General features: G+C 40.3%; 1 pseudogene; it reads right to left on the bottom strand.

Moving 5' to 3' along the window:
- Window positions 1–341: 341 nt before the first annotated feature.
- On the bottom strand, window positions 342–717 carry LOC102839760 (annotated as a pseudogene).
- Window positions 718–8,005: the final 7,288 nt, after the last annotated feature.

An 8,005-nucleotide genomic window follows, 5' to 3' on the forward strand; every position in this document is an offset into this window, starting at 1 on the left:
ATGGGAGGCTCTGAGGAATACATTACCAAGTCTAGGGTGAGACTTGAAGTTATAAAGGTGAAAGGGGTGGAGTAAGGAAGAACAATCTAGCTAGTCCTCTATGGAGGACTGAATGTACACAGGCTCAAAGAGGAGAACTTACTGAAGGATTGCACATACTTTGCTATATAGGTGAATCTTATATGCCACATTAAGTGACCCAGACTTTCTCATGGGAACAATGAGTCATTGGAGTGACATGATCTGATTTGTGTTTTGCTTTTTTTTGTTTGTTTGTTTTGTTTTAAGATTTTAGGGTTTATTAATATTCTGGTGAAAAATCCACAGTCATAGCAGAATATTTATTCCTTCTTTTTGCCAGCACCAACATTGGCCTTTGCCGTCCCCTGACTTTCTTCATTCTGTTTTTGTATTTCTTGCTCTGTTTTCTTCTCATACAGGCCATGTCTTGCAAGGCTATATTTGGGTTCATTTTGCTTTGCATAATCCAAGGAATCATAGAAGACTACTTCCAAAGCCAGTAGTCTTGCCACCACCAAAATGGATTCTGAATCCAGTGTCGTCATCTTATACATTTTGGCAAGTTTTCCCCAAATTTCTGTCTTAGGTACTGTTTGTTGCCTACCTGGGGTGAAGGACATCAATGACCATTTGTTTCCACTGAAGTAGTCAGTTGGTCACGAACTTCCTGGTTTGGATAGTTACTGTGTCATTCATGATGGTGGCAGATGCTCAGGCATCCTGGGAGGAAAAACTCTGATTTGTGTTTTAGAAATAGTATTACAACTAAGGGATAGAGAATGGATTAGCTAGGAAGAAGACATGGAATTCACTGAAATCCTTGTAGTATATAGTGAGAGATGATGGAGGCTGAACTAAGCCTGGGACAGTACGAACAGGGAGATTCAGGTGGATTCTTGGAACTTTCGTAAGTTAGAACAGGCAGAGCTTAGTGACTGATTGTGTGGATGCATGATATGGTCAATCAATCAAGGAAGACCAAGTTTCTGACCCAGGTAACTGATTAGATGACTTGCTGTAGATAACACTGAACTGGTAAAAACAAAGTTATCAGTTCAAATCATCAGTTGCTCTCAGAAACTCTATACAGGGTTGCTGTGAGTCAGAACCAATTTGATGGCATACAACAACAACAGAGGCAGTTCCAGAAGAAAGGAGAATATGTAGCTGTCAGAAGAGTTCTGGTCTTAGAGAAACCAAAGAACCAAGCTTCCTACAGCTCAAAGGTATGTTAGGTGTGTCTCAGGGGAACACCACACTATCAGGATAGACAAGTCTTCTTTAAGGAAGCTTAATGAGATCTTATTCCTCAAGTACCTAGCTGGAGTTCATACCCACACCCATCATTCCAAAACTTGAATCATTCATTCATCTATCCAGCCAATCATTCACTATTATGTGTTCATGATTTTGGTGTTGTGTGCTGTCATGTCTTTTGTGATTCATCGTGACCCTAAAAGACAGAGTAGAACTGCCTTACAGGGTTTTCTTGGCCATAATCTTTACAGAAGTAGGTAATTTTCTTGCAGAATTATTGATGGGTTTGAGCTGCTGACCTTTCAGTTTATCAGTTCAGTGCATAACCATTGCCCTATTATTGTTAGGTGCTGATGAGTCGATTCCAACTCACAGTGACCTTGTATAGGGTTTCTGAGTCTGTAAATTTTCATGGGAACAGAAATCCTCTTTCTTCTCCAGAGGAGAGACTAGTGGGCTAAAACCATTGCCTTTGTGGTTAGAAGTCCATTGTTTATCACAGCACTACCATTGACCTATTAGAACTCTTTTATATGTGAAGAGGGTCCCAATAGTCCATTCAACCAGGATTGAGGAGCATCCAATCTGTGGGCCAGATAAGGCCTGCAAAATCATTTGGTCTGCTCATACCAAGGTAACCGCAGTTCCACTCATCACATTGTTGTTGTTAAGTGACTTCGAGTTGGTTACAACTCATAGCAACACTGTATAAGGTTTCTGAGGAATGGCTGGTGAATTTGAACCACTGACCTTGTAGTCCCATGTGTTATCTCACAGTTAAGGGTGAGTTAACTAAATGTTTAACCAAATACAGCAGGTTAATTTTAAAGTTGATAATTTTGTATAGCCTGTGAATGATGTTATAAATTTTGGCAGAAAAAAGTTCCCCACTCCTGCAATTAAACCACAGCATTGTTGTTATTGTTAAAGGCTGTCAAGTCACTCAGACTCAGGTTGTTGTTGTTGTTAAGTGCCATCGAGTCAGTTCCCACTCATAGCAACCCTGTATAGGGTTTCTGAGGAGCAGCTGGTGAGTTTGCACCACTGAACAGTACTTACCCTGCAGTGACAAACTAGGACTTCTCTGAAGGGGGTTACGTTCTAAAAAATCAATGATCAAAGTCAGAATTACAAATGTAAGTTCTCAGTAAGTTTTCCCACTTACCCCGTCCCACCTCATCACACATACTATTGTAGGAGCTGCCATATTGCTCTAGAGGAAAGTATTTCCTAATTCCTGTTTCAACAGCTATATTATATTTATTCCCCAAAGTTCTTTGCAGTCTTAGTCTTTGATAGAGTTTTGACTTGGATAGATGTTAAACACTTTATTTTAAAAATGCTGAATCAGTGGTCTTATGTAGACAGGAGCCTGGAACATTTTTTAGGCTCCAAAATTTCATGAGTAACTCTAGGGCCTCCTGTGAGTAAAGCAATGATGTTGAAGTGTCAGTAACAGATGTAAATGATTAGTTTTTCTCACAATACTTGTGTTTGATGCAATTTCATTTCACATTTTGTGCCTGGCTTTCATAAGCTCAGGCATGAAATTCAGGCATTGGAGAAACCAGCTGAGTTTTCAGTTTGAAGTTAATAAAACACTCAACATGAATTATGTACTTAAGATTAATAAAATAAGGTGTGTGGATTTGAGAGCTTAACCTCATATAGCCATTATATATCATTTTGCAAGTCTGTTTCCTGGGGATAGTGGGTGACCGGAAAGATGGGAGAATCTACTTTGAAAACTTGCTCTGGAATTAATCAGTAAAGCTATTAGTATCTCCAACTCATTTCTCAAGGATACTGCAAGGATGAATGAAATTAGTTTGATTTGTCAGTCTCTTGTAAATGAATGTTACTTTTTATTATTGTTGTTAAGTGCCATTGAGTCTGTGCCAAATCATAGAGAACCTGTATAGGATTTCCAAGGAACAGCTGGTGGGTTTGAACCACTGACCTTGCAGACAGCAGTCACTTGCTTATCCTATAGTACTACACCAGGACTCCTATGAATTTTGAAAGATGTATTATTATTATTATCATTAAGAAGACAAAAAAGAAAGAAAAGATCAAAATGGATGTCAAAATAGACTGAAACTCGCTCTCTAGCATAGAGGTGTTAAAAGAAATGAGAAGGTAAAAGTAAATTTCAAAGGTTAGCTTGAGAAGACAAAGTTAAGTATTATAATGAAATGTGCAAAGACCTGAAGTTAGAATGAAAAGGAAGACCAGAGCAGCATTTTTCAAGTTGAAAGAACTGACAAAAATAATTCAAGCTTCAACTTGCAATATTGAAGGATTCTATAGGCAAATATTTAATGATGCAGAAAGCATCAAAAGAAGGTGGAAGAAATACAGAGCCACCGTACAAAAAAGTAATGGTCAATGTTCAAGCATTTCAAGAGGCATTATATAGTAAAGAAAGAGCCAATGATACTGAAGGAAGAAGTCCAAGGTGCACTGAGGGAACTGGCAAAGGACAGGGCTCTGGGAATTGATGGAATACAAATTGAAATTTTTCAACAGACTGATTCAGCACTGGAGGCACTCACTCATCTATGCCAAGGAAATTGGAAGACAGCTACCTGGCCAACTGATTAAAAGAGATCCATATTTGTGTCCATTCCAAAGAGAAGTGACCCAACAGAAAGTGAAAATCAGAGGACAGTATCATTAATATCACATGCAAGTTTTGCTAAAGATCATTTAAAAAAATGGCTGCAACAGTACATTGACAGGGAGCTGCAAGAGATTCAAGCTGGATTTAGATTAAGATGTGGAATGAGGGATAGCATTGGTGATGTTAAATGTGGTTCTTGGTTCAAAGCAGAGAATACCAGAAAGATGTTTATCTGTGCTTTATTGACTATGCAAAAGCTTTCAACTGTGTGGATTACAACAAACTAAGAATAATACTGGATATTCCAGAACACATCATTGTGCTCATAAGGAACTTGTACATAAACCAAGAGGCAGTCGTTTGAACAGAACAAGGGAACACTGAATGGTTTAAAATTAAGAAAGGTGTGTGAAAGGGTTGTATTCGTTCACCATACTTATTCAGTCTGTAGGCTGAGCAAATAATCAGACAAACTGATTTATATGAAGAACATGGAATCAGGATTGAAGGAAGACTCATTAATAACCTGTGATGTACAGATGATACAACGTTGCTTGCTGAAAGTGAAGAGGATGAAAGTGATGAAGATCAAAGACCACAGCCTTGAGCCTGGGTTGCATCTCAATGTAAAGAAAACAAAAATTCTCACAAATGGACCAATAAATAACATCATGATAAATGGGAAAAAAATTGAAGTTGTCACAGACTTCATTTTTGTTTGGATCCGCTATCAACACTCATGGTAGCAGTAGTCAAGAAATCAAACAACATATTTCAATAGACAAATCAAGTGTTCAAGTGCAAAGATATAAGTTTGAGGACTAAGATGCACCTGACCCAAGCCATGGTATTTTCAGTAACTTCACGTGCATGTGAAAGTTGACCAGTGACTAATGATGACTGTAGAAGAATTGATGCATTTGAGTTATGGTGTTGGCGAGGAATACTAAAAGTACCATGGACTACCAGAAGAACAAACAAATCTATGTTGGCAGAAGTACATCCCTAATGCTCTTTAGAAGCCAGGATGGATAGACTTTGTGTCATATACTTCAGATATATTCTCGGGAGAGGACAGTCTCTAGAGAGGGATATCATGCTTGGTAAAGTGGAGGGTCAGCGAAAAAGAGGAAGACCCCCACAAAACAGATTGCACAGTAGAAGCAGCAATGGATTCAAGCGTAGCAGCAACTATGAGGATGGCACAGGACTGAGCAGTGTTTAGTTCTATTGTGAATAGGGTCGCTATAAGTCAGAACAGACTCAATGGCACCTAGCGACAGTATTATTACATAGACTTCCAGATGGTATGATAGTTAAGTGCTTTGCTGCTAACAGCAAGGTTAGAGGTTTGAACTCAACAAGCTGCTCTGCAGGGAAAAGATTTGCCAATCTACTGTCATAAACATTTCCCACAAAACCCACTGCTGTTGACTCGATTCTGACTCAGAGCAACCCTATACAGGATTTGTTGTTGTTAAGTGTCATTGAGTCAGTTAATTCATGGTGACCCCGTTTAGGGTTTCCAAAAAGCAGCTGATGGATTTGAACTGAGAGCCTTGTGGTTCACAGTCCAGTGCCGATCCTACAGTGCCATGCTGGGAGTCACAACACTGTAATTCTTCCCAGGAGCAGACATCCTCATCTTCTTCCCACGGAGTGGCTGGTGAGTTTGGACTGTTGACTTTGCCATTAGCAGCCCATAACCTAATCCACAGCATCATCAGGACTCCTTTCTCAAAGCAACTCCAACCTAGGAAATCCTATGGGGCAATTCTGCTCGGTCAGAAAGGGTTACTATGAGTTGGAATCACTCAGTGGCACACAGCAACAATATTGTCCATTACTGTTATTTCATAGTCGGTGGAGATACAAAATGTCAGATAGTTAATTCAGTTGACTAAGTGATGATGGTCCAGGATTTGCTTTCTATTCCACATCGTTTTAGTTTTGTACAGAAATCATATCTTGTTCCTCAGCCAGCCACCTCTGACAAGTAAGCTGATGTGTTAGTTTGTTGTTGCTGTTGTTAGGTGCTGTTGAGTCTCCTCTGACTCATAGCGATCCTATACACAACAGAACAAAATGATGTTTGGTCCTGCACCATTCTCACAACTGTTGCTATGCTTAATTTAGCCCATTGCTGCCAACATACCATCAATCCATCTTGTTGGAGGTCTTCCACTTCTTCACTGACTCTCCAATTTATCAAGCATGATGTCTTTCCTCAGGTACTGGTTCCTCCTGATAATATATCTGAAGTATCAGAGATGAAGTCTCGCCATCCTGACTTCCAGGGAGCATTCTGTCGATTCTGGCTGTACTTCTTCCAGCATAGATTTGTTTGATTTTCTCATACTCCACTGGAGTCCTGGTGTGGTGCTGTGAGTTAATGCGCCAGACTACAAAGCCATTTGAACTGTGAGGTTGGTGGTTCAAGCTTATCAGCTGCTCCTTGGAAACCTATATAGGGCCCTTGTGGGTTGGAATTGACTTAACGACAACAACAACGTAGTACTTTTTTTTTTTTTTATGTTGTATTGTGAATTATGTGATAGTTTACATTGGAGAACAATAGCTTTACATACATCCTATTGTATACCATTTCATTGCCATAGTTAAAATCCCCTCCATGCATCACCAATCAACCAAAGGGTATACACTGAAAGCCTGCCCCTTGGTCAGCAGCACACAACCCCTCTCCCTCTGGGTCTACAGTCCCAGCTGCTCCATCTCTCCACATCATTGTCTCTGCCTCCATCTCTGGCGCCACTGTTTCTCTGGGTAAGGTCCCACACTCTGCTCTTCTCCCTTGATGGTCCCAGGGACCTTGGCTCCTGGACTGCAAAGTCAACCACTCCCCTCCTTTTGCTACAAAACATCTACCTTTACATTTCCAACCCTCACAGTCAGTCCTGATAATAATTATTCATCATTATACCACATGAGTGCTATCCCCATCTCCTTTCATCAGCCCCGACCAGACAGATTGGATGCTACTCAGTGGAGATTCTACCTTCCTCTGCGCCCCTCTTGAAAGCTTGTAAGTCAGTCACTTCTTGCCTTTGTACCCCCCATTTTGGGTAGCAAATGTCCAAGTTGTCCATCTCTGTCTACTCTGTGTATCAGGGGGTGGAAATGATCCTCGCTATAAAAGATCCTCTTTTGAGCTACTGCATCCATAGGTGTAGGTCAAGTTCATCAAATTGTATCAGATTACTCTTTTTTCTCTCTTCTTTCTTCTTCTAGTTGAGTTCTGATCATCCAGTCATTGAAGCCAGGTCAAGTGGGTATTATCTGCAAGTGTGGGTGTTCTTATGCATATGCCCTCACTTCTTATCAGCTGGATGCTTCACTCTCCACTCTAGTCCTCTGTGGCTATATCACTGTTTCTGGGCCCAGGAGTTCACAGTTCTTGCCATACTGCTGGCCAAGCAGGTCTCCACCCGATTCCTAACTTGCAGTATTTTCCTTGATATCATGATTTTTTCACTTGCGAGTGCGAAAACTGACGTCCTAGACCTTATGGTAGATCCGGAGCTCTGGCGTTGTTCTGTGAGTGCTTCTAGCATGAGATCTCAGTCCCCCTCTAGCATAGAGATTTCCCTACCTGACTGTCTCCACTGCTGCCCCAAACTGCCTCCTGCAACATAGTACTTTTAATAAACTTCCAACACCTTAACTCATATCTATGGTCTTCATTTTTCATTGTCCAACTTTTACATGCATATGTGGCTATTGAAAAATAACATGGCTTGGGTCAGATGCACCTTAGTCCTCAAACTGACATGTTTGCTCAGGAAGAAAGTTAGCTAATGAATAAATAGCACAGCTTTCCAGATTCCCTGATGGTGAGTAAACAGACTGCCCTGGTATGTATAAGGTGTATGGCTATGGGGTTCCTGTCTTAGAAGCCTGAATTTGTTTATCACAATATCTAGTCCTAACTCTTTCATTTAATATGGAGAAATCAAGCACAGAGTGAGAAAGTGATTTGTCAAAAGTCACCCTTGACTAGTGCCACAGTCAAGTCTTCAATCTAGTTTATTAATAAATCCATGTTCTCACTACTGCATTGTGGTATATTCTCTAATAACAGTAGTG

This window comes from Chrysochloris asiatica, unplaced genomic scaffold (assembly GCF_000296735.1).
Source record: "Chrysochloris asiatica unplaced genomic scaffold, ChrAsi1.0 scaffold00008, whole genome shotgun sequence".
In the NCBI taxonomy this organism is placed as follows: domain Eukaryota; kingdom Metazoa; phylum Chordata; class Mammalia; order Afrosoricida; family Chrysochloridae; genus Chrysochloris; species Chrysochloris asiatica.